At 45.1% G+C, this 27941-nt stretch overlaps 1 protein-coding gene across 3 annotated transcripts in view; it reads right to left on the reverse strand.

Annotated features, from left to right (window-relative positions):
* ADIPOR2 (adiponectin receptor 2) overlaps positions 1–27941 on the reverse strand; it is a 496680-nt gene that overhangs the window by 361656 nt on the left and 107083 nt on the right. Inside the window, exon 1 of one of the 3 annotated variants that reach the window (XM_078673676.1) lies at positions 4047–4372. The exons of the other annotated variants lie outside the window; for them this stretch is intronic. The gene's annotated coding sequence lies outside the window, so the exon portion shown is untranslated. Of the gene's footprint in view, positions 1–4046; positions 4373–27941 lie in introns of those variants that run through there. 3 annotated transcript variants of the gene reach the window in all.

Genomic DNA, 27941 nt, shown 5'->3' on the forward strand with positions numbered 1-27941 from the left:
CGAGAACCACTGATGATCATCACAGAATTTTAGACCAGGAAAACTGCACCAGAGAGATGGAAGTTTAACTTTTTTTATTTTTAGATGATTCTCTGAAATCTAAGGCACACTTCGAAACACAAAATTCTGTTATTTTTACAAAATATTGGTGTAACAGAATCTAGACACTTGGATGAGCACGTCATATAGTTAATGATGTTGTCTTCTGAAAAAAACGGAATTGCAATTTTGAGAGAACAATGCAATGCTCAGCAACATCCTAACCACACAACAGAATATTTATGCAAAGTTTTTATAGAGCATCACCCTTCAAATAATAAGCACATCTGCGCACTCTCTGCAAAGACAGCAGATCACTAGCAATAAGAGGGTTCAGCATTTTTTTTTTTTAATTGTACAATAGCTTGAAAAGCTGCCTTTACCCTCCGAAATACAAATTCACTTCTGGTTTTACTGCATGCTTCTCGGCCAAACAGAAAGAGAGTAAACACCCTTCAAATGCGTGGTATGCGAAATTCTAGTGTGTCACTGCAGTGGCGGCTCCTCTTGCTCCCGTGGCCAGTCTCTCAGCGTCTCCTAACTCATGAGTTTGCCAGATACGTCATATAGTGGCCTTGAAGGCATGCAGCGTATCTTATAACAAGCATTTGCAATGCAATAGGTCTCGCATTATTTAAGTTTGAGCTATTATTATTGTAAATGGCAATGTTTTTTGCTTTATGCTATAGTTTTCTTATGTACATAAAAAGCTACATATAAAGTATTTGTTGTTAAAATTATTTATGCAGTATTTAAATTTGTTTGCATAAAAGATTACAAGAATATCTTAGCAAAAAAGTTAAACTTTTTAATGGTAATTGACTAAATGTCCATTTGTACATTTTAATTTCAAATAGGTAAGTGTAAACATCACAAATATATTGTGCAAACAGTGCAAAATATTTTAGCCATAAATATTTTTGTTTTACGAGGTAGTTTGTAAGAAAATGATTGTAAAAGGCAAACACTGTAATTAAAATGTAACATATAACAGTACAGTTATGGCTAGTAAACATACATTAGTAGTATAGTATAATTGTAAACAAGATGTAAATAAGACTACAGAAATTAGCATGAATTATCACTTTAATATCAACTTTACAAACATTTTGAAAACACGATCACAGCTGGTAATCATGCATTGGCTTGTTATTACAAGCATTTCATTTTAATAAATATTTCTGATTCCCAAAAACAAATATGACAGTCTCTCAAAATAATGGCTTTTCAGTTTTAGTTGTATCTTTGATCTCCATGTCATCAAGTACTCATGAATATTACTGCCCCATGGACAGAGTCTGGCTTTACATGTCTACATATCAACATCCAATTCCATGAACACCCATCGCATGCCAGGGATGACCATCACCGCTGGTGAAGAGAAGCACAATTGGGTCAAGAATGCCCACAATACGTTGTGGTCCCATTATACCAGGGATGGGCTCAATAATGCCAAAGATGCCAACATCATGCCAAGCATTGCTAGACTAAAAGTGGGAATAATTCTAACAGGGACACCACCAATAAATTAAGAAGGAACACCATTACGCTAAGGCAAGCATTACCGCCTTCGGGTAAAGTCCGCGCTATATAAAAATGCATAAATACATAAATAAATAAATACCGCCTTCGGGTAAAGTCTGCGCTATATAAAAATGCATAATTAAATAAATAAATACATACCGCAAAACATCCTCGTTACTCTGCCGGCCTGCGACCAGGAAGTCAGGCAGGCCGGCGCGACACCCGGAAACAGGAAGTAGGAGGGCGGGAGCCTACCCCGCCTCCCACGGAAGAGCCGCGATTGGAGCCGTGTTGGGAGCAGGGAGCACCGGAGCAGGCAGGAGCCTACCCTGCGCCCCGGTGCCGAAGGAGGGAAGAAGAGTCCTGCTGCCGGGCCTTGCAGCTGAGGAGAGGAAGCCGGTGAGTGCGTTGCTGAGCGGCGGGCGGGCGGAGGGAGAGGAGCATGTAGGCGCGGGGGGGGGCGGCCTGTGTATGTGTGTGTATGTGTGTGCGTGCGTGTGTGTATGTGTCTTGGAGTGCGTGTGTGTGACTGTGGGGGAGGGGGTGTGTGTGTGAGCGAGTGTCTGTCTGCGACGTGTGTGTGTGTGTGTGTGTGTGTGTGTGTCTGTGTGCATGCATGCATGCGCGGTAGGCTGGGAGGGCGGCGCATGCGCAGTAGGCTGGGAGGGCGGCGCAGGACGGAACGTGCGCGTTCGCGCAGCCAAATCCGACTGCTAAAAATCGTGCCAGTTTTGTGTCCCTCATTCCCCGGCATCAGCCGACTATAAGTCTCCGTCCCTGTTCCAGGGCGAGACCTAAAAAGGCATGCTCGGGGGGGGGGGGCACGGTTTGGGCACCCGAGTTTCACATCAAGAAAAAGTGTGCCTTGAGATTCACACCGAAAACACCCGAACCATAAGACAGTGTCATTCCTGAAGCGAGAGCCCCTTATATTTCACTTCCTGCGAAATCCTCAACCTGTCCATGCATGCATCGCTATCAGCATGTGTTGTCGGACACGTCTGCCTCGCGAGTGCATGTCACAAGATCATCAATAGTCACAAAGTCAAATCCCAGCAGGCTGACTCCGCCTTTCATCCTCCAGGGACAATGCCCGGAGTACCACTGAGCGGCATAAAAAATCAGATCGTTTGAGTGTGTGGACACAATTCGGTAAGTATTATATTTTGCAAACAGTCCTTGTGAGATTATTACGTAAAAGAAATACATAATGACAACCGAATTCCAAGCGGCCGCGTTAGTTATCCTACATGTGTAGAGCGCAGCGCTGCCGTCAGGGAAGCACTCGAAACTACCCGGAACACACACAGGTGGACCCGGATGTTAGGCGGGAAGGTGTGGTTGAAGTGTGTTCTATGCCTGAGGGGTTGCTGAGATTCTGTCACACAGTATTGTTGAACCTGTTGCTGTCAGCAGGCGTGCTAATGAGCCAGAGCCGCGCAAGAGAGACACAGAGTAGTCGTGCTGTTCCTTTCAATCGTCTCGGTGTGGAGAATCAGGTAGCTCAGAGGTCTCCTGGAAGAATCTTCTGGGAGTCCTTGCTGCTATAAGGCAAAGGTGGCAGTTTGGTGCGGCTTGTGGGCTGGATTCAGTAGATCTATCTACATGCTGACGGATTTGTCAGTGGTGTTTTTTTGAGAGTCAGGATCATGTTAGAGTCTGCAGGTTGCTGAGCTATGTTTTATCGTCTTCCTGAATGAAGGCCAGGTGGGTTGGCATTCCTTACGCGAATCGGTCGGAGCTTCGAAAGTTTTCTTGCTTGTCCTCGGTAACGAACCGAGAAGGAACTATGTGTGCATTGCTAAAGGCGCCATTTCTGCTGGTGGAACAAAGGTCCTATCCCTTGGAATGCTCAGTGAGCTATTCGCCGTTCATTCTGCACCTACAACCTAGCGAAGTACGGTAACGTGATCCAAGGGTTTAAAATGAAGGAAAGGTCGATTACGATCTAGTGATTAGAAGGTCGGCTTCAGCAAAACGTCTATCTCCGCCCCCCACCAACAAAATAAGGTGTGCGTCTTGTCCCGTCCTGTTCTTAGCAGGCGCGCATGTCAACAGATCGCCTCCGAGGTGCTGGTCCCAATGCTGTGTGGTAGGCGGACCATAAACATGCTGAACACGATGAACCTGCTCCGTGGAGCTTTCCACACGGCATCCAGAGGCCGTGAGCAGCTATCCGCCGCCGCTGAATGAACAATGAAGTAACATGAACACCAACAGGTCGTGAGCGGCGGAAGGCGCCGTGTGATATTATTCAAACTTAATGCAATAGAATGTCACAGAAAACTGAACACCTGCTATATGTTCGCTTAAAGTACACCTCAGAAAGGAGCTGCTTCGTGGAGATGGCATATTTCTAGCCACATATCTATTTTACTGCACTGCCATAAGCGATCTGAAAGCACCAACGTTACATGACAGAAAGACAAAACACAACAAGCCAGCACGGGATAAACGCAGAGAGTGAAAGCGCCAATACTCACTTTCGTAAGAGAAGAATGACGATGCTCTCTTCCAATAGAGTTAAGCAATGGCGGATAGAATCCTGCTACACCGAGTGCAGGAGCTTTTATCTAAGCACCCTCTTCCTGCGTGTCTGATGCCCTCAGCCTCCTCATACAAGCACCGCTACTCATTAGCAGCCTTTCGCCTCAAACATCATGGGGCTTCCGTGGCACCGACCTCCCTGGAACCAGATGTTGTGCAACGCTAAGCATGCGTCAGGCACTCCTGACAAACCTTTCTAAGAAATGGGCAGGAGGAACAGACACACCCTGACCGTCTCTGCGAGCTTCTGACTTTCATTAAAAGTAGGCGAGCCCGTTGGACCGTGCCCGGCGGCCACACCCCGAACCTACGGATCCGGCTGCCGCCGCCGCTTTCATTTCATACCGCACTAATACATTTTAGTCTTGCTTCTCTTCAATTCTCCTTTTCCTTCAGAAGGCCATCAAGCTAGAGTTCATTGGAGACAGGAATGTTTATTTTGTGGGCGTGTCTTTAAGTCCATCGCAACATCGCATTGGGAAGCCGGGCAGTCATTGGCAGAAGGGCTAAGGGTCACCAGTGGGACGGTTTTTGTCAACTGGTCCACAGAGCCTTACTGTCTTCCACACCAGGCCACTGTTGGGGAGGAGGGTGGGGGGCAGCATCATGAACAAGGAGGCTCTCAGGGGGCTGCTTACAGCAGGGTCGCTAGTCGAATATTGTTCTGTCTGCTGCTGATTTTATCTTGGCCTCCCGTGGGGCCTGCATAGACGCCCAGAAGCAATGTCTCACTCCCCAGCTGTGGACAATTATCACCTCGGCTCCCCTGGAGCAGCAATTGGTAGGCAGGCACAGACTCGGGCAATCCGCCAGTACAGCGGTCATGCCGGGTCCCCCGCATCCGGGGAGGTGGGGCGCGTCGCGCACAATGGTGAAGTGGCGCCCTCTGCCTCCCAGGGCCTGCAAATCATTGGCCATCGGGTATCGGAAGTACTTACAAGTGCTTCCGGGTCGCGCGATCGTGCGACGTTAGGCAGGCCGGTCTGAACTGGCTTGTCCGACGCTGGACTCTAAAAGGCTGGAGAGCAAGGCGGACATTCTCTTTTCACCGCTCCCCAGCCAGACTGCAGCTTCAATCACAGGTCCGGGCCTCAGTCGGTGGCCTCGATCGATTTCTTTTTCTTTGTCTTTGCTGCAGGTCCATATCAGGAACCAGCGGAGGGCTGCATCAGCTGTTTTTTCGGGTCGGCGAGAAGCGCCGTGGAGTATTGTTCTTTTTGTCTCCCTGCAGGCACCGCATAGGGGAACAGCTGGATTTTGGGGCAGTGCTGATTTCCAGGCCGGAAAGAGCGCCAGGAGTGTGCTCCAGCTTCCTGGCTGCCTCCTAGCTGATCTGGGTATAGGAAGAGCAGGGAGGATTCCTGAAGCTGTTTTTTCTCTTTTCTTGTCCCACTGCAGGTGTGTGGACAAGCGTTAAAGACAAATCGGTCTCATCTCTGTGGATTATCCTGGGGACGGTCGGCACAGGACTTTCATTGGGCTAGCATCAGTGGGCCTGCATTTCCACTGCTTCTGGGAGCCACGCGGGTTAGAGATTACTCACACGACCCACAAGACTAGCTGGTGGGCGTGGCTCTGGTTGCGTGGGTGCAATTATCACCTAGGCTCCCCGGGAGCAGCAACAGCTCTGTGCTTTTCTTCACCCCTCCCCTGCCTGGCCTGCACCCTGAGGCTACAGATGGCTGGGTTGGGGTGAGTAAGTGAATGGCCTTGCTGAGGGCCTCTCATTGGCACCTCAGCTACTGTGTCTCAGGCCTTGGTGGAGGGGAGTGGGTTGTATTTTTGCATAAACCTTGCTGGAAGCACCTTTCCCAGAGCTGACAATTTAGATATTGTAATGTTAGGGTCAGAGCTGCCGAATGTGGAACTATGGAAATAAGTTCGAGTCCTGGCCTCACCTCTGTATCCTGCGATTCTGGGAAAATAACTTAATTGCGCATGGCCTAAAATAAAAATGAATTGGATCTTCTGTAATGTAACTGGTGCTCATATAATTGCACGCTGACTCTGAGGCCGATGGGAAGGGCCCGCCCAGACTAGATTCTACATTGCTGGCGATGCAAAAGAGTCTCCAGGCCATCGAGGGAACTTTGCTTCCCCATGTCTACTTCACAACAATGTTACACCACAAAAGCAACACAGCACTCCAACTCACTCTCAAACACCATCTCCAACACATACACATACACATGCAGACCCATCAAAATGCCTTCTTAGCTTGCTGGAGAAGGAACACGATACAGAAGAGCTACACAATTGCTATCCTAATAAAGCTAATACCAGCACTAAAACCACACCTGCTACAAACCCACACAATACTGATCACTCTTCTACCAAACAAAGTCCCACTATCACCAAAGGCCACTCACTAAACTGTCTACTAATAAATTCTCCATCCCTCTCTCAAAACAAGCATCACATTTACGACCTTCTCGCCGATGCAAAACCAGACTTACTATTCATAACCGAATCATGGCTCCAGTCCTGCATGTAGCCCTTCCTCTAGGCTATCAAATAATCACCCAAAATCGTATAGCCAAAAAATGAGGTGGTCTAGCTGTTGGATTCAGGCAAACAATACATATCACTAAAATTGACAACATCTCCATAAAGAATTGTGAGGCTCTTCTAACAAGATGCAATCCTACACCGTCTTCCTCCTGTAACTTCCTGCTCATTTACAGACCTCCACCTAGCAAGGCAACATTCCCAGACGCACTTCTAGACACAGTTTCAAACTTGATAACAATACACTCCAACCTATGCGTTCTGGGTGACCTTAACATTTGGTTTGATAAACCCAATATGACCCATCCAAAAACTATAATCACCGGCCTAGATGCATTGAACCTGCATCAGATTGTCCACAATCCGACACACACCACTGGACATATCCTAGATGTCATTTTTGCTAATGCTGAACTAGTTACCTTTCAAACTATAACTCCAGTCACATGGTCAGACCACCACTTGCTTGCCGTCCAACATAAAATAACACGAAGCGACTCACCTAAAACCACCTTACATCCATCCACCTATCGGCCGTGGAACAAACTCAATTTGGAACACTTGGAAACATAACTAACATCCAGTACAAATCTGGAAAGCATACATTCTGTTCAACATCTATATGAGTGGCTACAGGAAGCTTTTGACATCCTGATACCACTCAAAACCACACAACAGAACATAAGAAAAAAGCGGCTTGGAGAAACATAGAAATAAAAGGCATAAAATACCAAATTAGAAAGCTGCAACGTACCTGGCTCAAAACAAACACCAAACAAGACAAACTTCACCTACAGAAAATTAACAGATTATACAAGTCGGCTATCAAAAAAGCTAAGAAAAGGTACTATTTAGACAGATTTCAAACGCTAAATGTGCAAATAAAGAATTCTATAAAATACTCAATGAATTTCGCAGACCAAATTGCCTAAAAGGAACTCATCCCGTTACTCAAGATTTCCCAGACAAACTGGCAAATCATTATACGGACGGACAAAGCAGATACATTGGAATCGTACTTAAAACAGAAACAAAGCACCGGCACTAACTCTTGTACAAAACAACAATCCAAGAATGCTCTAATCAAGCCTCTCCGTTCCTTCCAACAGATCTCACACAATGAATTGATGGACCTGGTCAAAGCAAACAGGCCTGCCAGCAGCCCTTCTAACCCCTGTCCGCCACAAACTTTCAAAACAACTCTTAACAACCTCTGCTGCCAGAATCATCAACGATTCCTTAACTACTGGAATATTTCCAGAAGAACTCAAAAAGTCATACATACGCCCTTTACTGAAGAAAACAAACTTGGACCCGCTGAACCCTGACAACTACAGACCCATTACAAATGGACCGTTCCTGGGCAAACTGATAGAAAGAGCAGCATTCGCCCAGATGTCACAATTCATTGAAGAGAATGACATACTTTCAGACTTCCAAACAGGATTCCGTCCGGGAAGAGGCACGGAATCTGCCCTCCTTGCCATCTGGGATGACCTGAAGAATACAGTTGACCACAACGGGGTTGCTGCGCTACTCCTCTTGGACCTCTCAGTTGCCTTTGACATGGTTGACCATGACACTCTGAAACAAAGACTCTATGAAGTCAGCATAGAGGTACCTGCTTTAGACTGGATAGCGTCCTACCTTCGAAACAGAACTAATGTCATCCATACCCCACCTTTCTCGTCCAAACCATACTCCACAAAAGCAAGGGTCCTTCAAGGTTCTATCATCTCGCCCATGCTTTCCAACATCTACATGAAGTCATTACCAATACTGATCAATAAATTTCACCTCACGTGCTATAACTATGCAGATGACGTGCAAATACTCCAAATCGAATGCCCCAAAGACATTGGAAAATCAAAATTTTCAGCTGTCTCAGAGCCGTGGATCAGTGGATGACCTGGAGCCACCTCAAATTGAATGCTTCAAAAACTGAAATACTCACGTGTGGTGATTGGAAACATTACAACCCGCTTGCCCTGATGAACTGGGATCATCGCCTAAAGTATCGAAGGAAGTAAGAAACCTCGGAATGACCATGGACTCCAAGCTGACGATGAATGCCCAAGTGGATAAACTAGAAAGATCAAGCTTTGCTACTATAAAAACGCTGCAACAAATTTTCCCTCATTTGGGATTTCCACACAAGGTCCAAGCTACCATCTCCCTTGTTCTGTCCAAACTCGATTACACCAATAGCCTCTACCACAGATCACCTTTAACGACCATGTAAAGACTACAACGGATTCAGAACTCGGCTGCCAGACTACTCTTGCATATCAAACCGAGAGACCACATCTCCCCTGCCTTTAAAGCCCTGCATTGGTTACCGGTTGCCAGAAGATCCACATTCAAGCTGCTTTGTATCACCCACAAAGCAATACATGGAATGGGACCGCTCTTCATCAGGAATAAAATCACCAAACACATTCAACAAAGGAACCTCCGCTCTAAAGGAGCATCTCGCCTCAAAATCCCACCATACAAGAAAAGAAAAAAAACATGGGTGGCACATCCTTCTCTGTTCAAGCAGCCAAACTATGGAACTCTTTACCCCCCAACATAAGGTCCACCGACAACCATCTTCAGAAAACTACTCAAGATTTGGCTCTTCCCCACATAAGCACCATATGCACACAGAAATTTACAGCATATCCCTCTGTATACAAGCATTTTTTCCCCACTATAGATATGTACCCATCTTTGTGTATAACTTTGTATAAACATGTAAAATAATTAGGTTGTTGAGAGAAAAAAAATAATAAATAAATAAAAATCTTTGGTCTACATGTTCATACTTCCATTGTGCATCTATGTACCTTCCATGTACTTGGATCTGTGTGTCTGTTACTTTTCTCCTGAAAAAGCATATCCAATGCACTACCCTATTTCTAATCCGGTGCCTCTATCAATATCTTTAATCTACATATACTTACCTCCTTCATGTATCTATATACTTTCAATGTAATTATGGATCTATATATTTATCACTTAGTTCTAATTTAGCATTTCCAATGCACTACCCTATTTCTCAGCCTATACTTCACTCAATACATCTTATAACCCAACCTTCTGACTCATCTCAAACTTCTTCTACTACTCCTTCCAATGCACTACCCTATCTCTCATCCTATACATCTATCAATATATCCTCTACATCCACTCATTTATCTCAAACCCCATACCACTACTATGATTGCCAAAATAACCCTTTCTAGACTCTCTCCTACTCTACCCCTCCTTGCATCATCTGACACCTCTTTTACTATACCGATCCCCTAAAACAAACCTTTCTAAACTCTTTCCTCGGAGTCCTCCCCTCCAAAACTCCTTTTTACTCATCCAAAAGCCTCCTCCTATTGCTAAAAAAAAAGAAAAAAAAATCTCTCTCTTTTATCCCTCCACTATCCTTTTCAATCGAAATTAACAGACTAACATGATCACTTCTCAAATTCCATATTAAACTATATTAATATACTAACCAAATAACTGAATAACATAACCACTACTCAAATTACTTCATATTTATTTTTACTATATTCATTTTCAACAGTAATCCTTTATGGGTTCCGGAGTGGCGTGCTACTCGCCAGAAAAGCGATTCAACACCCATCAGGGGTAACAAGTGCTATATGAATGCAAATCTTTTTTCCCCTTTTATCCCTCCGCTATCCTTCTCACTCCAAGTAACTGACTAATATCCACCACTGAAATTACTTCATATTTCACCATATTAATTCACCACTAATCCTTTGTAGGCTTCCTGAATAGCGTGCGTCAACAAGCACTATATAAATACAAACCTTTGTCCTCCTATATCCTTCTGCCATCAATCCAAATAACTGACTAACCTATCCAACACTTAAAATGTACTTGCATGTTTCACTATACTAATTCAGCACTAATCCTCTATGGGTCTACTCGTGGAAAAAGCGATTCGACACCTCGTCAGGGGTAGTAAGCGCTATATAAATGCAATTACAATTACAATATGTCTTCTCAATTAGAAAAACACAATGCCAGAATGGGGGAGGTGAAACAGAGGGTCTTAATACGGAGGATGGACTCAGCGACGTTGCCAGTGGTTCCCTAAATGTGGAAAAGATCTTAGCGCTCATTCAGGCCAAGAATGAAGACCTAGAAGCCAGGTCTAGGCGGAACAATGTGCGAATAAAGGGTCTTCCAAATCAACAAATACGGGAAGGATGGAGCAGTTCATTGAGACTCTCCTTAAAGAAATATTTGGCCCTGAAGACTTGTCCTCTATGTTTGAAGTAGAGCAGGCTCTCCGCTCTTTGGCGGAGCGGCCTGTCCCGGGGGCTCCGCCCGTCCCATATTAGCCCGACTATTGAACTACCCGGATCGGGACGTTATCTTGCAGCTGGCCAGAGAGAAGGGCAGCATGTGTCACCAGGGGGACACGTTGTCCTTTTTCCCTGACTTTACTGTCACCGTTCAAACTGTCCGGCATGAGTTTGGGTCAGTCAAGAAGGTCCTCCAATCCAAAAATATTCCTTACGCCATGTTGTACCCCGCGCGCCTTCGTGTGGGATCTGATGGAAACTTCAAAATATTCTCGACCCCTAAAGCGGCGATGGAGAATTTGAAACAATTGAAGAGACACCGGAGTGAGGCCAAGACTGCTCCTGGAGAGGAGGAATGATGAGGTTGGGGAGGGGCTGTGTTGGGGCTTGCTAGGTGACACCTCCTTTTAGCAGGATTCATTCTATGCGATATAGCTCGTTCACCGTCTCTCATATATATTGCAGGGCGAATATTTGTCTGTTATAAGCATATTACATTGGATGTTTTGAAGTTCAGGATTTACTTTTAGATCATAACAGGTACTAGACCTGATCAGCCACCTCCTACGAAGTGGGAGGGTAGTAGCACTCGGACGCCCCCTATATGGGAGTTTCCCACACTATGTTTTTCTGTTGGGGGTTCTGGGGTTTGCGGAGTCGCAACTGGGATGGCTTTGGCAAGTTGGGGGAGCCAAAGTGGGTGGGGGGCGTGGGCTGGGGGAGTTGGCACTTGTGAACTGTATTTTATACGAGCCTGAAAGAAATGTTTACAGGGGCGGATCTCACACTGCTAATGCATGGGTAGTGAATTCCGGTTTATAACCTGGAATGTGCGTGGACTCAACAGTCCGAAGGAAATCCGCACTGTATTAGCGTCTCTGGATAGCTGGAATTTTCAAGTGGCCTTACTACAGGAGACATATTTGACTACTTTCACTGAAAAAAATGTAGGTATTAGATGGGCTGTAATTAGAATGACATCTTCTTACTCATCCTACTCCTGGGGGGGGGGGGGGGGGGGGGGGGGGGGGAGTGTTGATTCTAATCAAGAAGCGCACAACGTTCCAGGTTCACGGCACGGATGAGCAAGGTCGACTGGGAATTGTGCATGGTACGCTGGTAGGGGCGAGTGTCCTATTGGTGAACGTGTATGGTCTGAATGTGGATGATGCCTCCTTTTTTGCCGATGTCTGGCGTAGGACATCTGCCTTTCCTAGTGCTGCAATTATTTGGGGTGGTGATTTAATACGTGTATGGATATTAACGTGGACGGGGTGGGGGGCTGGCGAGGCTCCATGCCACCCCCAGTCCACTGATACTCTTGTGTGGTTTTTGGATGCTGGTTATGTATGTGATGTCTGGCGCTTGAGGCACCCTGGAGTTAAAGAGAGCACTTTTATTTATTCTGTGCATGGGTCCTGGTCCCGCCTGGATTATTGGTTGGTGTCTGAGGCGCCCTGCACATGGGCTGTGGAGGTTAAGCACCTGGCCAAAACCCTTTCCGATCACTCGCCAGTTTTGCTGGCAATGCAGGTCCCAGGGGTGGGAGGCCCCCATTTGCATGGAGATTGCAGACGTCATCTTTGTCAGATCCGGTGTTTAAACATACCGCTGGAGAAGCCACAATTCATAACTACTTCCAGGAAAATGTAGGTACTGTGGAGAGCACTGGGGTTCTTTGGGAGGCGTTCAAGATTACTATTCGGAGTGTTTGCATTGGAGCGCAGGCCGGGGTGCGTTGAAGGATCAGGAAACTTGCGGAGGACATAGCTACTTTACAGCGTGATTATGCCAGCTGCCCTGCCAATGAAAAACTGGTCGAAATCTAGGATCTGGTGTCCATGGGCGTCCGCAGAAATTTTTCCAGGGGGGGTGGGGCAAATTGTTAACGTCATCACCATCCTCCGACATGATGTGGTCAGGTGGGGCACAAGAAACACTGGGGCGCAGGAGGAGCCATGGGGGCAGGAAGCAGGCTGCATATGATATCATACACCACAGGGTTATTGTGCCACAGCCATCTTTCTTTTATGGCACCCCAAAATCCATACCGGCCCTGGTCCCTAAAATTACCCCCTAGCACCCCAAAACCCATACCCGCCCTGAACCCTAAAATTATGTCCCTGGCATCACAAAACCCAAGCCCACCCTGAACCCTAAAATAACCCCCTAGCACCCCAAAACCCATACCGACCCTGAACCCTAAAATTACCCCTGCCCCCCAAAACTCATACCGACCCTGAACCCTAAAATGACCCCCCTGGCACCCATAACCCATACCCGCCCTGACCCCTAAAATTGTTCCCATGGTGCCCCAAAACCCATACCCACCCTGAACCCTAAAATTAACCCCCCCGGCACCCAAAAACCCATACCCGCCCTGAACCCTAAATTTCCCCCCCTTACACCCCAAACACGTACCTGCCCTGAACCCTAAAATTACCCCCCTGGCACCCCAATTCCTAACCCACCCTGAACCTTAAAATTACTCCCTGGCACCCTAAAACCCACACACACCCCGAACCCTAAAGTTACCCCCTGGCACCCCAAAAGCTGAACACTACATTCTGATTGTGTATCGCGCCATCTCCCTGCTCAGGAGGATCTGCTGGTCCGGATCTTCTCGCCCTGGTCCGGTTCTGCTCGCCCTTCTCTCGAGCAGTTCTGCCTGCCCTGTCTCTCTTCCGGACCCACCGAGCCTGCCTCCGTGCACACTGCCTGGACCTACTCTGTCTGGCCTGGTTCTTTCCCCTCGTGACCCGCTGTCTTCACTGGCAGAGTTAGGTCACAGGTCTCACTTCTCTGAAACTGCTCTCTCATCTTCCTTCCTCCCTACTTCTCCGTCTCTCTTTCCCAACTGCTTCTCTCTCTTTCTCTGCCCCCCACTTCGTTCACTCTCACCCCCCCAACGTATCAGTCTCCCCGACCCCACCAAGTCTTCCTCTGTCCCCCCTCTCTCTTCCTTCCTTCCTCCGGGGCCCTCTCTGAAAATGTGAAGTGTGAAAGCACCACGGTGTGAACCGGGAGAAGAGGCGGGGGAGGGGGTGGGCGGCAGGTAGATGGTCAAAGGGGGCACTGGCTCTCAGAGAGGTGAGACGGGGCGGGGAGCAGCCGGAGGACAAAAACAACACCAGAGCAAAAGGTAGGAGCACCGCGGGGAGCCTGTTGTTGTAAAATGAAGAAATGCACACTTCTTAGCACAACAAAGTAGCCCAAGGGCGGCTTTCACTAGAGCTAAGTACCTGACCCAGCGCGAACCAACAGCAGCCACCGGAGAAACCAGCGGTGTCATGAAAACAACGAAGAACAGAGACAGACGACTGCCGCCAAAACCTGGAAGTACAACTTACACCTTTAACAAAAGGCAATTCCTGATGCAACCACTCACCAGAACACTATGAATATATAAATCTCCCATCAATGCACACCTGAGAGTGAATAAAAAGATGAGCAGCAAACTTAGGCAGTGACTGACGGACACTATGCTAGTCCTCTCGTACTGTGCCCTATTGATACTTACTATGTCACCAGTCACTCCAGCGCGGAAGAATTCCTCATTGATTGTTACTCTGACCGCCCCCATGTACCTCGTTGTCTTGTGTAGACTAATATGTTTTGTCGGATAAAATGAAAAATATTTTTAAAAAATCTGTGTTTTAGGTTATGCAGCTATTGTCCTCGTATGTTTCTCCCAGAGAAAAAGGGTGGTTTCCTTCCACAAGGATGATATGGACTGTGTGCACCCACACCCTCTTCCTGCAAAGCTAGCCCCTCCTCGAACAAGCAACCACCAGCGCTCCAGTATGCAACAGCCTATTTACATGTTGTGATCAGCTGGTTCCTCGGTTTCTAGCTACACTGGGAAATGTTTTTTGTGTGCGACACTGACCCTGGAACATCTGATTGGAGCCCTCACAGACCTGGGGTACTTGAAGCACCTGCTGCGCTTCTAGGTTAACTTAATGTTGGATTCGACAAGCAGAAGGCAGCAGAGGGGCAAGTGGAAGCAAGGCAGCCCCTGAGGAGCGCATATATTTTCCAACCAGGGCATTTCAAGTGGTGAAGGAACAGGCTGCATATTAAGCGCTACAAACCGACTAGCTTGCCAGAGTCTTTTAACAGGGATCAAGACACACCATTTCCTATCCTCAGGGCACCAACATAGTTTTAAAAAGTAGTCCATTGTGCTGCTCTTTACTTCGGGTACTGGACCAGTACCTGTGCTATCCTGGAAATCTTCATGTCCCGAGGTTTTAGTTACAACTTGTGGCGCACCCTGCCTAGAAGGTCTATGTAGGCGAAGGATCTCGGAATAGGGGTCCTCAATTATGCAAATCTCACAACCACTACATTTAGACATTACATTTTTCTAAGCACCTACTGTCTATTTAGTTGGCCACATGTGTCAAATGTATACAAAAATAAAAACACGTGCTATGGCCATTTACAACGCTTCACTGTGATTAAGAACAACTGTGAACAGATCGACAGAAAAAGAGATTTAGCCCAAAGTTGAAAAAGGATGGAAGGATGGCCTTTTTTGTCGCGTTACAAAGTACCTAATTATGGATTCTCGACCTTTTGTACTGTATTTTTGGTAATTAGGGAAGGGGATGATACATGAAAATGAAACGGATGTTTCTACAACCATTTTTACTCTATACCTCACAAATTACATTTACCTCTTGTTCTGGTGTTACTTAACTTGGTTACCTTTATCAAGCTCAAGCAGTCTTGGAGCACGTATGGAAATTCTAAAATTAGGTCAGAGTGGAAGTTCGAACTGCTTGGTCATCGCTGCCCCACTTACCCCTTGTTTCTGACATCACCAGATGGTAACTTAGTGCAGGTGAGGAATGCAGACATCTTTTTGGCAGGATGCTACGGAAATATCTTCCCCAGTCTAGTCGGGAGCACCTGCTATGCTGAGTTTGTTTTATGTTTCCATACTCATTTCTGCGTCATTGCATGACTCCCCGAGTTTTACTATTTTCTCTCTCCGACCGTATAATTTTGACGACAGCGCAGGCTCAGACTCTAGTGCACAGGTTGGGAGACCCTTAAGTGTGTATGAGGCACTGCCCTAGTTTTGGGTCCGCCAGTGGTGAGAGGAAGCTGCGAAAAGTGGCTCTGCCGTCTGCAGTCAGGTGCTTTCCTCACTTTGTCTGTCTTCGGTCCTCACAGAGGTCTGAACTCCCTGAGGCCACATTCACCACACAAGCACTGCCACAGCATCTTAGTTTAGAGCACACAGGTAAGGCAGGTCCAGCCTTTCTCCACCAATCCCACTCTACGCTGTGAGTAGAATATGAGGCACTCAGCAGGGATACCCTATCAGTAGGGCCACTGTAATAATGAGGCAGGGAGGGTCAAATAAAGCGGCAGGGTTGAGTGAATTATGCGTCAAGAAAAAGCAAATGATGTGGCACATTTTGTGACAGTATAACTTCATTTTGTCATTTTTAAACTTGTTAACACTGTTTGGGCATTAGTTGCACATCATTAGTACTAGTTAAACACCCAAATATAGCAACAAGCTACAGAAAGTTGATCAGTCAACCTTTGCAAAGGACCTTCCACTGCCCGGCAATGTGTCGCTGCGTTTTTACTAACTTTTGAACCATTGAGCTAAAAACAATATTTTTGTTAAATTCTGCAGATTATGCGGCATATGTTGTATTATTCAACAAATGCAGCAAATACACAATTATGCAAAAATCGCCGTACAATTGCATAACTCCAGTGGCCCTGCCTATCAGTCACATGGATGTAAACTTTCCACTGTTTGGCTATCTATCCCATTGGGCGGAAGAAAACGTTAAGGGACCAAAAAATTATTTTTAAAGAACACATCTTTGATTTGCATGAGAAATCTGTAATGTTGCGGCAATGCGGGCAAGTGCCCAGAACGAGTTGCTATAACACTCAATGAGTAAGACTCGGAAGGGCTGTATGATCAATTCTACTCATGATGACATCTTACATATGCCTGCTCGTTGCGCCTCCACCCTGCTCTAGACTACAGTGGTGACTACACATGGACTCAGCCCCTCTTCTCTTAGCATAAACTTTTCCTAGCCCATCCGGATATCCCCCTCTGTACTGACTTATGTCTAACACTTCATTTCCATTCGTTTTCTGTTTGTGTTATATTTCTTGATAAATGCAACTTATTAAATCAAAAATTATCCATTGATGTCCACCATTTTATGACAGAGCGGTGCCTATGTTAAAATATACTCTTCTATTCAAATGTGACTATTCTTTCTGCTTGGTAATTGACTTAACAGCAACTGTTCTAGGAAGTCCATCACTATAATCCAATAATTATTTCTAAAGACTTTGCCTCAATCTTGTTATTGTGTCAGAGTGCGATATAAAGTTTGAGGTCTCCTGGCGCTTCTGATTAAATTATAAGATGGAGGTGGGGGCAGAGGGTACTCAGAAGAATATAGAAAAGAGCAGAGTTTCCAGGTGTTGTCTAGATGTGACGTGCGATGAGATGCAGAGGAGTTCACATAGAAGAGAGTGCCAAGGGGATGGTGCAGGAAAATGGAGCACAGCCTCTGCGTCTTGTCCTACTGACCCTGAGACGCACAGGGGCTTCAGACTAGAACAGAGAGTGCGAGCTGGAGAGGAACAGTGGCTGGAGCACCATGTGCAAAGCATGATGGCATGGGTGTCTGCAGGAGGGGCAAGGAGGGGCGCTCCAGAGGGAAAGGGGGAGCAAGCGCCCCTCCTTGCCCCCCCCCCCTGCGGACGCCCATGATGGTGTCAGAACATAACAAGACAGTCGATCAAGAAATGCGGCATAGATCACGGAGGTACACTGCTAGATATTATAAGGAGGCGGGCCGACCCAGCCGTTCACTAGCACAAAAATTTGCGGCACCACGTAGCCAGGCCTACATCACTGAGCTGGTGGACACGGCAGGTGAGGAGCACTTCAGTAATGCGGACATCAGAAGGGTGGTTTTAGACATCTACTCTACACTATATGGGGAACATGATCAGCCACCTACTTGTGAGATTACTGATTACCTTGATGACATCGCATTGGGCTAGTTGTCCACTCTGCATTATTTCGACCAGGATTTTCAGGCGGTGGCCGTGCTGCTTGATGCAGCGAAGGCGTTCGACTCCCTTCAGTGGGAGTACATGTTCACCGTCTTCCTGCGAATGGGTTTGCTTCTGTTCCTCTTAAAATGGATCCATCTCATATGATGCACCAGTGACACGGGTTTGCGTAAATGGCTGGATCTCTGAGGCATTTCCCATCAGACGCGGTACAGGCAAGGATGCCCACTGTCGCCCATGCTATTTGCACCCGCATTGGAGCCGGTGGCCTGTAAACTGCGGCAACGACACGCCCAAGCGGCTCTGTGGATCCGCCAGCGGCCCTTAATGGTGTCATTATATGCTGACGATATGATGCTATATGTGCGCGAACCCGCCACATATTTGCCGGAGCTACTGAGAGAATATGTTCGGTTTGAGGGCATTTCTGGGTTAGGCATTAACTGGGCTAAATCCACGGTGTTCCCTCTGATGGCCGGTACTCGGGAAATTGAGATGGTCTTCCCCTTGCAATGGTCAACCGACCCGGTAAAGTATTTGGGCATAGGGCTGCATAGAGACCCTGCAGTAGTCATCTCTGCTAATTATGGTCGTACCGTTGATAAGATTACTGACCAAGCGGTGCGTTGGGCTAAGCTACCTCTTTCTCTTGCGGATCGCATTGCGATAATAAAAATGAAATTTCTGCCCAAACTGCTATACCTGTTTATAAATATCCCTATCCAATTGAATGTTGCGTTTTTTAATACTTTGCAGTCTGTCCTGCTCGCGTTTGTTTGGGGGGGGGGAATCCCCAGTGCAGTTGGAAGGTTTTGACACTGCCGTTTGAGTGTGTTGGTTTTGAGGCCCCAGATTTCCATCTATACTATTTATGTGCTATGGGGCATTATGCGCATTTCAGGTATTTTCCACAATGGTTCCAACCACATACGGCAATTGAGGAGGACTTGATTCTTCCGGTTCCTCTGGTTGCAGCTACCTTGATGGGTGGAGGGGGAGGTCAGCGAAGCGAAATCAGCCCGGTTCACTGTACAGCCTGGGCGTGGAGTGCGCTGGCCAAGTGGGTAGGGCTGGATTACCTATATGCCCCCAAGCTGTCGATTGCTGCTCATCCAGACATATTGGCTGCACAGGACCCAACTGCTCTGCGAGTACTGAGCACGGTAGGGATTACTCGCCTAGGAGATCTGTACCCTCAGGGTCAATTTCGGGCGCTTTTGGGTCTGCAGAGTTGTCATGGCGCAGGACTGATGCTGGGAATTATATATGTGCGAGTGCGACAAGCCATCCGTGATATTTACCCAGAATTCCCGGCGGAACCACATTCTCTGCGGGCACTGCAGGCGGTGCTTGTGGGGGAAGAACGGAGGGGCTTGATCACAAAATTATATAATTCCTCTCTTCGGGAGACTGAACTAGCGGAGTCCCGCTCATATATCAGTTGGGTGACAGCAGTGGGTACCTCTCTGACCTTGGATGAATAGAAGTTTTGTTGTGAATTGACAGGTCGGCTGACGGCAAATTTTAATCTCCGAATAATACATTTCAAATGTCTACATCAACTCTATTATACCCCACTTCAGTTACAACGTTTTGGGCTAAGAGAGAGTGCGAGCCGTGTCCGTTGTGGACAGGAGGACGCCAATTTCCTAGACTTGGCCTGGCACTGTGCAGGTATTGCCGAGTTTTGGGTACAGGTTACACAAGTGCTTGCGGAGGTTGTCATGGAACCTGTAGCGTGTTTGCCTGCTGTGTGTCTGTTGGGATGGGTCCGCAAGCTTAAACCTTGTAACAGGAGATTGGTTGCCATCGCCACGTTGTTTGCGAAGCGAGCGATCGCACAGAGTTGGGGGTCTAAAGATGTTCCAACAGTGAAACAGTGGATCCGTGATTTGTTGTATTGTAGGGACCAGCTGGCCACTTATGCGGAGGAACTACCAGAGGCATCTCGCCCCAATGATTTCTGGGCTCCCCTCACAGGGTATCTATGGGGCAAGCCAGAACTATGTTAATATCTCCTATGCGGTGCTGGACTATAAATGGAAGGAGAAAGGGACTGTTGGACATTATGATGTAAGTTACCCTGGACGGGTCAGGATTTATTACAATACTATTCCAAGTGCCAGAGGGTGGGGGGTGGCAGTTAGTGGGGTTGTCCACGTTGGGCTGAGTTCTACAATAGAAAAACGGCTTGTATAGATACCTTTTGATGGACCAATGGTTGCTAGAATAATACACCTCCTGTTGAGGTGCCTTGTAATTTTTACTGCTTTCATGCTGAACAATAAAGATATATATTTTTTAAACTATTGTGATACTTCCAGAAGAACTCAAAAAGTCATACATACGCCCATTACTGAAGAAAACAAACTTAGACCCGCTGAACCCTGACAACTACAGACCAATTACAAATGGACCTTTCCTGGGCAAACTGATAGGGCAAATGCTGCTCTGTCTGATTTCACAATTCATTAAAGAGAATGCCATACTTTCAGACTTCCAAATGGGATTCCGCCCAGGAAGAGGCACAGAATCTGCCCTTCTTGCCATCTGGGATGACCAGAAGAACACCGGTCACTGCAACTGAGTTGCTGCGCTACTTCTCTTGGACCTCTTGGCTGCCTCTGACAAGGTAGACCATGACACTCTGATACACAGACTTTACGAAACCGGCATAGAGGGGACTGCTCTAGACTGGATCACATCCTACCTTCACAGCAGAACTAATGTCATCCATACCTCACCTTTCTCGTCCAAACCATACTACACAAAAGCAGAGGTCCCTCAAGGCTCTATCATCTCGCCCATGCTTTTCAACAAGTAAATGAAGTCATTACCTGCACTGATCAATCAATTTCACCTCAGATGCTATAACTATGTAGATGATATGCAAATACTCCTTTAACTGGAATATCCCAAAGACAATGGAAACTCGCAAATTTTAAGCTGTCTCAGAGCCTTGGATTAATGGATGACATGGAGACATCTCAAATTGAATGCTTCCAAAGAAATACTCACGTGTGGCGATTGGAAACATTATGACCAGCTAGCTGTCTGGCCTGATGAACTGGGAACACAGCCTTGAGTATCGAAGGAAGCAAGAAACCTCGGAATGACCATGGACTCCAAGCTATCGATGAATGCTCAAGTGGACAAACTAGCAAGGACAAGTTTTGTTACTGGTTCGGTCTAAACTTGTTTACACCAATACCCTCTACCAAGGATCACCTTTAACGACCTTGAAAAGACTACAACTGATTCAGAACTCAGCTGCCAGACTACTCTTGCATATAAAACTGCAGGACCACATCTCCCTTGCATTAAAACCCCTGCATAGGCTACCGGTTGCCAGAAGATCCAAGTTCAAGCTGCTTTGCATCACCCACGAAGTGATACATGGAACGGGACCACTCTTCAACAGGAATAAAATTACCAAACACATTCAGCAAAGAAACCTCCGCCCTAGAGTGGCACCTCGCCTCAAAAACCCAAAATACCACAAATAAACCATGGGTGGCATATCCTTCTCTGCTCAAGCAGCCAAACTATTGAACTCTTTACCCCCAACATAAGTTACACAGATAACCACCTTATCTTCAGAAAACTACTCAAGAACTGGCTCTTCCCCACATAAGCACCATACACAAACAGCATATCCATCTGTATATAAGCATTCATTTGTACTATAGATATATACCTATATGTGTATTGCTTTGTATAAACATGTAGAATAATTATGTTTAAAAAAATAGATATTCATTAGTTCTGCAAAACAAATATACATATTACTGATAGTTACATTATTCTATGTTTTAACATGTATATACGTGACTGCATAAATAAGCAAATCTTTTATCATAACTTTATCTACAATTGCTTCACTATTGAATTGCAAAAAAATTATTTATATATACAACCAAATAAATAAAATAAATTTTAAGTACAACAATTGAAAGTCAGAGTTTATTTAATGCATCTTTAATCTACATATACTTACTTCATGCATCTATATACCTTCCATGTACTTATAGATCAATATATTTATTACTTTTCTTCCAATTCAGCATATCCAAAACACTACCATATTTCTCACCCTATACCTCTATCAATATATCCTCTACCTCCACTCTCATTCATCCCATACCACTACTATGACCCCCAAAATAATCCTTTCTAGACTCTTCCCTACTCTACCCCTCCTTGCACCATCTCATACCTCTTTTACTATTCTGATCTCCCAAAACAAGCCTTTCTAAACCGACTCTTCCCCTCCACGTCCCTTTTACTCATCCAACGCCTCCTCCTACTGCTATGACCTCCAAAACAAAAAACAAAAAATGTCTAAATCCTTCTCTCTTCTATCCCTCCACTATCCTTTTCAAACCAAATAACAGACTAACAAGTCCCCCTCTCAAATTAATTTCATATTTCACAATACTAATTCACAATTAATCCTTTATGGGTTCCGGAGTAGTGTGTAACTCACCGGGAAAAAAAGGCTTCAACACCCAATCAGGGGTAACAAGCGCTATATAAATGCAAACCTTTTTCCCTCTTCTATCCCTCCGCTCTCCTTCTCAATCCATATATCTAACATATCCACCACTCAAATTACTTTCTTATTTCACTATACTAATTCACCACTAATCCTTTATGGGTTCCGGGGTAGTGTGCTACTTGCAAAAAAAAAAACGACGTGATGCCTCGTCGGGGTAGTAAGCACTATATAAATGCAATTACAATACAATACCACCAAATGTACTGGTCTAACTTACTGTGCTCATCATTGGGTCAGTTTAAAATACAAACAATTTATTTTCAAGACAATATCTTGTAGAAATATAAAACAAATGAAATATTGCACAATTCCCATAACTGCAAGTCATACAATAACCATAGAATTAAAGCAATGATTAACAGTACAATTAGATATAGAAATGATCTGTTCATAAAGCCTTAGCTATTGATATTTCACAATTTATCAAATCATACCTCAATCAATACGATAAGTGATTACTCAATTTATCTAATTAGATTTAAAAAAACATTGATTATTTAAAACAATCATCACAGGGTCTAGAATTTCAACAGATCGACCCTTGAAACTTTAACAAAGTTAAAAAGCTAATTTCTGGATTAGCTTAATATAATTTTCAAAAGCTATCACAATATCATGAGATATCACTGAAAACAAAGTGGCTTGTGCATCAATTCTAGTCCCTACACTATATTTCTTAAAACAACAGAAGGGTAGTTATTCTCCTCTTATTCAGAAATCAACAAAAGAAAATATTTCACTTTAAGGTAACAAATGCAGCAGCCATTATTTTTGAAGATTCTACCTCCAAGACCAGAAATTCTCCAGGCTAGATCGATCCCAATACGAAACTCGAAAATGACTTTTCAAATGTGTTACCAGGTCACTGAGACAGATAAGGAACCAACAGACTTCTTTGTCATAAGATAGAGTCTATTTCCGTTTTGAGAACTATCCCTCACCCAGTCATGTAGAAGGTTTTTCAATTTGGACAAGGGTAGTGAATTAACTCCGAATTCAGAGTTGGGAACATTTTTGAGAATAGGTGTCAAAACTAATCTAGCCGATACACCATGCCCCTTCGTTTTTACAGAAATGTCAGCAAGCTTACTGTGTCTTAAGAAAAAAATAAACTTTAATGCGTAGGATTGCGCTAACAGTGCCCAAGAATACATGCCCAACTAACAGTACCTGAATTATAGAATGTATGGGAACACACAATTTTTTAAACACAAAGTCTCGAAATGCTCCCAATTGACTTGTTGGACCAAAGTAGGCAGTTAGGACCCATAAAAGGCTTGAGGTATTAATTTACCTTGAATTGCCTTCTTTAAAGGCTCAACCGACTAACCCTCAAAACAGGTGCCAAACCTTTCAGGAGCATTAGCAGTAGAGAGCACATCAGTACCCAATGTGGCTATATGATTGTCCTATTTGAAGTTCCTTTAAAAAAAATCCTAAGCATTTACAGCCCTGAACTGCTCTAGAAATCACAATATTAAATGGCGTCTTAGAGAAGATCAAAATCTTGGTCTTTTTCATGTTAACAGTAGGTCGATCAGAATTAGAGCATGCCATTGTCATTGGAAGCAAATTGGAGTATAGTCTATTAAAGAATAAATCATATGCGTAAATGAGACACAGACTATAAACTTCCCCTGTTTTTGCAGAGAAATAATTTGTATTTGAAAGAACAAAAGTTAAATCAGAAATAACAAGCCTACATAGTAGGGGTGCTATCACCATTAGGTCTACCGTCAAAGAGTCAGAACATCAACAGAGTTATCCCAAAAGATAGGCTTCTGCAAGATCTTATCAAGGGTATACACATACTATTGCACACTTACTACATACATATAGCTTGTTACATTACGATGCACTAAATGACTTCACATTAGAAAATCTGTTATCTTCCTAAATCATTTCAGACAAATAGGCTTTTCTTTGAGTGAGTATAAATAAATAACGATATAGATATATAGATATATATATATACACACACACACACACACACACATACGCGTATTTTTCTTTTCATTACATAAGGCTCAAAAGCATACAAAACCATCTGAGGGCTAGAACTAAAATGGTGTTTGGCAAAGCATGCGAAGTCATCGTTGTTTAACTTTTTTACGGATTGGAGCGATGCAATCCAGCACACCGTTTATGAAGGTCAAAGCGAAGTCGGAATAGGAGGAGAGAAACACTTCCTCCCTGAATCTCAGTAATTCAATAGCATGTGGTTATTAGAGCGTGGCCTACACCCCTATTGTATCATTCATTTCTTATCGCTGTCAGTTCTTCTCACAATATTAGATCCATGACAGCTCAGTTATGAGAGCAACCATACAGCCATAAAATGATTATTATTAAAGCTATTACCGCGAACCATCTGGGATACAGAGATGGATATTCTCTGCTCATTATAGCAACAGCAGGGGAGTGCGAGGGAGTAAAAACTGCAATTTCCCTCCCCAGGGGAACAAAGTTTGAACACAACAAAGACGAAGAGCCCCATCACTAAAGCGAGATTAACTAATAAAAGAAACTAGCCTGGCTCTTGGAAACCCAGCAATAATGACAGGTTTGTTCCCCACAATCAAGGACTTTCCCCCAAAATAAAGTCATTGGGTTTCACACTTGACTGCCGAATAAAAGCAGATGCAGGCCCAGCTGGCTCAGCACGCTGTACAGTCCTTGAAACATTATCTGGAACGAAAGATGTTTACTGTGAGCGTTCCCTGAAGACAAGCCGCATCCGGCATTTCGTGTGACAGTTCAATGGTTCTTTGGGTTTAGCAGCAGCACTGGAAGGAAAGCGGGCGGCTGGCTGGCAATGCTTCTTGCACAACACAACAGAATGCAATTTCTAGCCCAGCTTCCAGACTTGTGGGGTATGTGTCAAGTCAATGACCTAAGCGACCTATTCCAAAGCACACGAGGGATTTAACTGCGGTCCAGCAAGGTCAGTGAGAGTCTGGGCTGTCTGTGTGCTTCGGACACGACCCTGTACAAGGGGTGAGCGAATAATTCGGTTTACAGGGTTTTATTGTTTCCGAAATGAGCCGTTCTGTACTGCAACAAATACTTTATCCCTTGCCACCTTCGAATGTCCCCTTCAGGCGCCATGGGATTAATGCAGGGGCTTACCACCGAGAAAAGACAAAGCTCGCACTGGCAAGCAGTGCAAGAAAGGATCCAAGTAATAGAACAGCTCTGTCAAAAGCGGCAGTGGATTTCCGAACATAATGTTCAGCATACGAAGAGGTGGTTGCATCAGCCAAACAAACAGGCTGCGCCTGAGACCTACATGAGGAACAGAGCCTTCAGGGTGGATCAAGGGAGCCAGCTTCTGCCTCAAGTCGGTAACAAGTATAGCGAGTATAGCAACCATGCAAGCCTGCCAGAAAACTGAACTATCACGGCCACCCATAAACGTACAAAGACAATATCTACTGTGAAACACATCTATCTGCACACAACATATGAAAAAAAAATCAAAGCGGCAACAGGATTCTGAATAACTTTCAGAAAGGACAGCAAAGCGGGGTTTTCTGTTTCACAGAAGCCGTAGCTCCTCCTACCGAGTAGAGGTGGGCAAGCCAACAATTTAAGAAGAAAAGCCGAGCCAAGGGTATGGATGGGCTCTATGAGCGGCTCTACGAGCAAAGCACTGAAAATATTTGGCATGTAAAACATACAACAAACATGCAAAAATACGATAAAAGCTTTTTTAATATTCCAGAAGTGCATTTCTTTAACCCGTTGCGTGCTAATGACGAGCTCAGCTCGTCATGAGGAACGGTTGAGCTGCACTCATGACGAGCTGAGCTCGTCACGGCCATTGGAACGTTCGCAGGCGAGGCGGATTACCCCGCTGTGCTGAACATTCGAAAAACAGGTGCGGCCGTGACAAGCTGAGCTCGTCACCAGTACGGCGATGCCGCGCGCGGCCCACCTGCCCCCCACACAGGAGGTGAAAACCCCCCGCAGGGAAGGGGTCAAGATGCAGAAGCGCTTCACCTTAGCACATCTGATTAGATCACTGCATTGAGAGACATTTATTTAAAGTGACAGTTTTTAAATATTCTTGCCCCATCCCTCAACCCAACAACATTGCCATTGGTGAGCTAAGAGGCATGTCATTTGTCAAGTGTACACTATAATATGTGGCCTAGAATCTTAGCTGGAGCAACATTATAATTGATTAAATTACGTGCAAGAAGATTAAGTACACCTTATATTCTAAACTGCCATATACAAAGGAATTTTCATTTGTGATAATTTAAAAAAAGGAGGCTCAGTAAAGAAAAAATATTTGTCAAGGGTGACACAATTTTATGAAGCAAGAAAGCCAAATTGATCCCATACTCCCTAGTTCCACCCTGTACAGTTCAGCGACCAAATGAGTCTTTCTTTCTCTTGTCCGATTTACATTAAATCTGTTTTCCCCCATAATTCTTGGAGCAGGAGGGTAGAGTACAGGGGTGAGACAGAAGCAACATGAAAGCTTGGCCCGCTTTGAGCTCAAGAGTCCAAGAAAACTTTGAGCTGAGCTAGAGACCGGGACCACAGTGGAGACTGGTTCGATCTTTCAGTGGTTCGCCCATCTATATTCTCGAGTCTGTTCAAACCCCGGCGACCGAGAGTAGCTTTTGTTTCAGAAGGCAAACAGCATGATAAATTGTGTCAACCACCACAGTTGATGGGGCACACAGCGGGCACTCTGCTCATAGTCAGGCATGCCAGAAGGAAACATGCTCTGTGGACCCAAAGAGCCAACCAATCAATAACTGAGCAAACAGCAAACTTCTAGTATGGGTGAAAGCTCTCAAATAAAATTACTGTTGTGTTTACAAAAAAACGACAGCAATGCAACTTTTATATCCAAGTTACATGATCACTGGCTGGTAAAGTGCAAAGGACAAACTGCATTGCAACCATATTTAACCGACGGAACGCAAATGTTTTACCTAAAACATCAGTAGTTCCTCTATTGAGAAATCAAGGGCATGCTGAACATGTGAAGTGCCATGTGACAGGTCTAAAAGTGAGCTTTGGTTATCGTTAATCGGGCACTTAAGTAAGCCAGAAACTGTTGATCCTGCAGGATCATGTCTTGTAAGAATATGACTCACCACAGGACTCTGGTTGAACAACTATCAGCTCTACGGCCATTCCCACTTTGGCATCTGTGCAAAGGTAGACCCTACCATTGTGCTCCCACAAAGACCTATCCTGACAGGTTACTCGTGCAGAAGCCCATCACAACATATCAACACAAGAGCCAGTAACACCACAGTAGCATTACAAGGACCTGCACTAATATGGAAATTCATTAAGTATCTTGATTTCTTGATGTGCCCATGAGAATGTGTCAATATATTAGGTCTTCA

This window comes from Lissotriton helveticus, chromosome 1_1 (assembly GCF_964261635.1).
Source record: "Lissotriton helveticus chromosome 1_1, aLisHel1.1, whole genome shotgun sequence".
Lineage (NCBI taxonomy): Eukaryota > Metazoa > Chordata > Amphibia > Caudata > Salamandridae > Lissotriton > Lissotriton helveticus.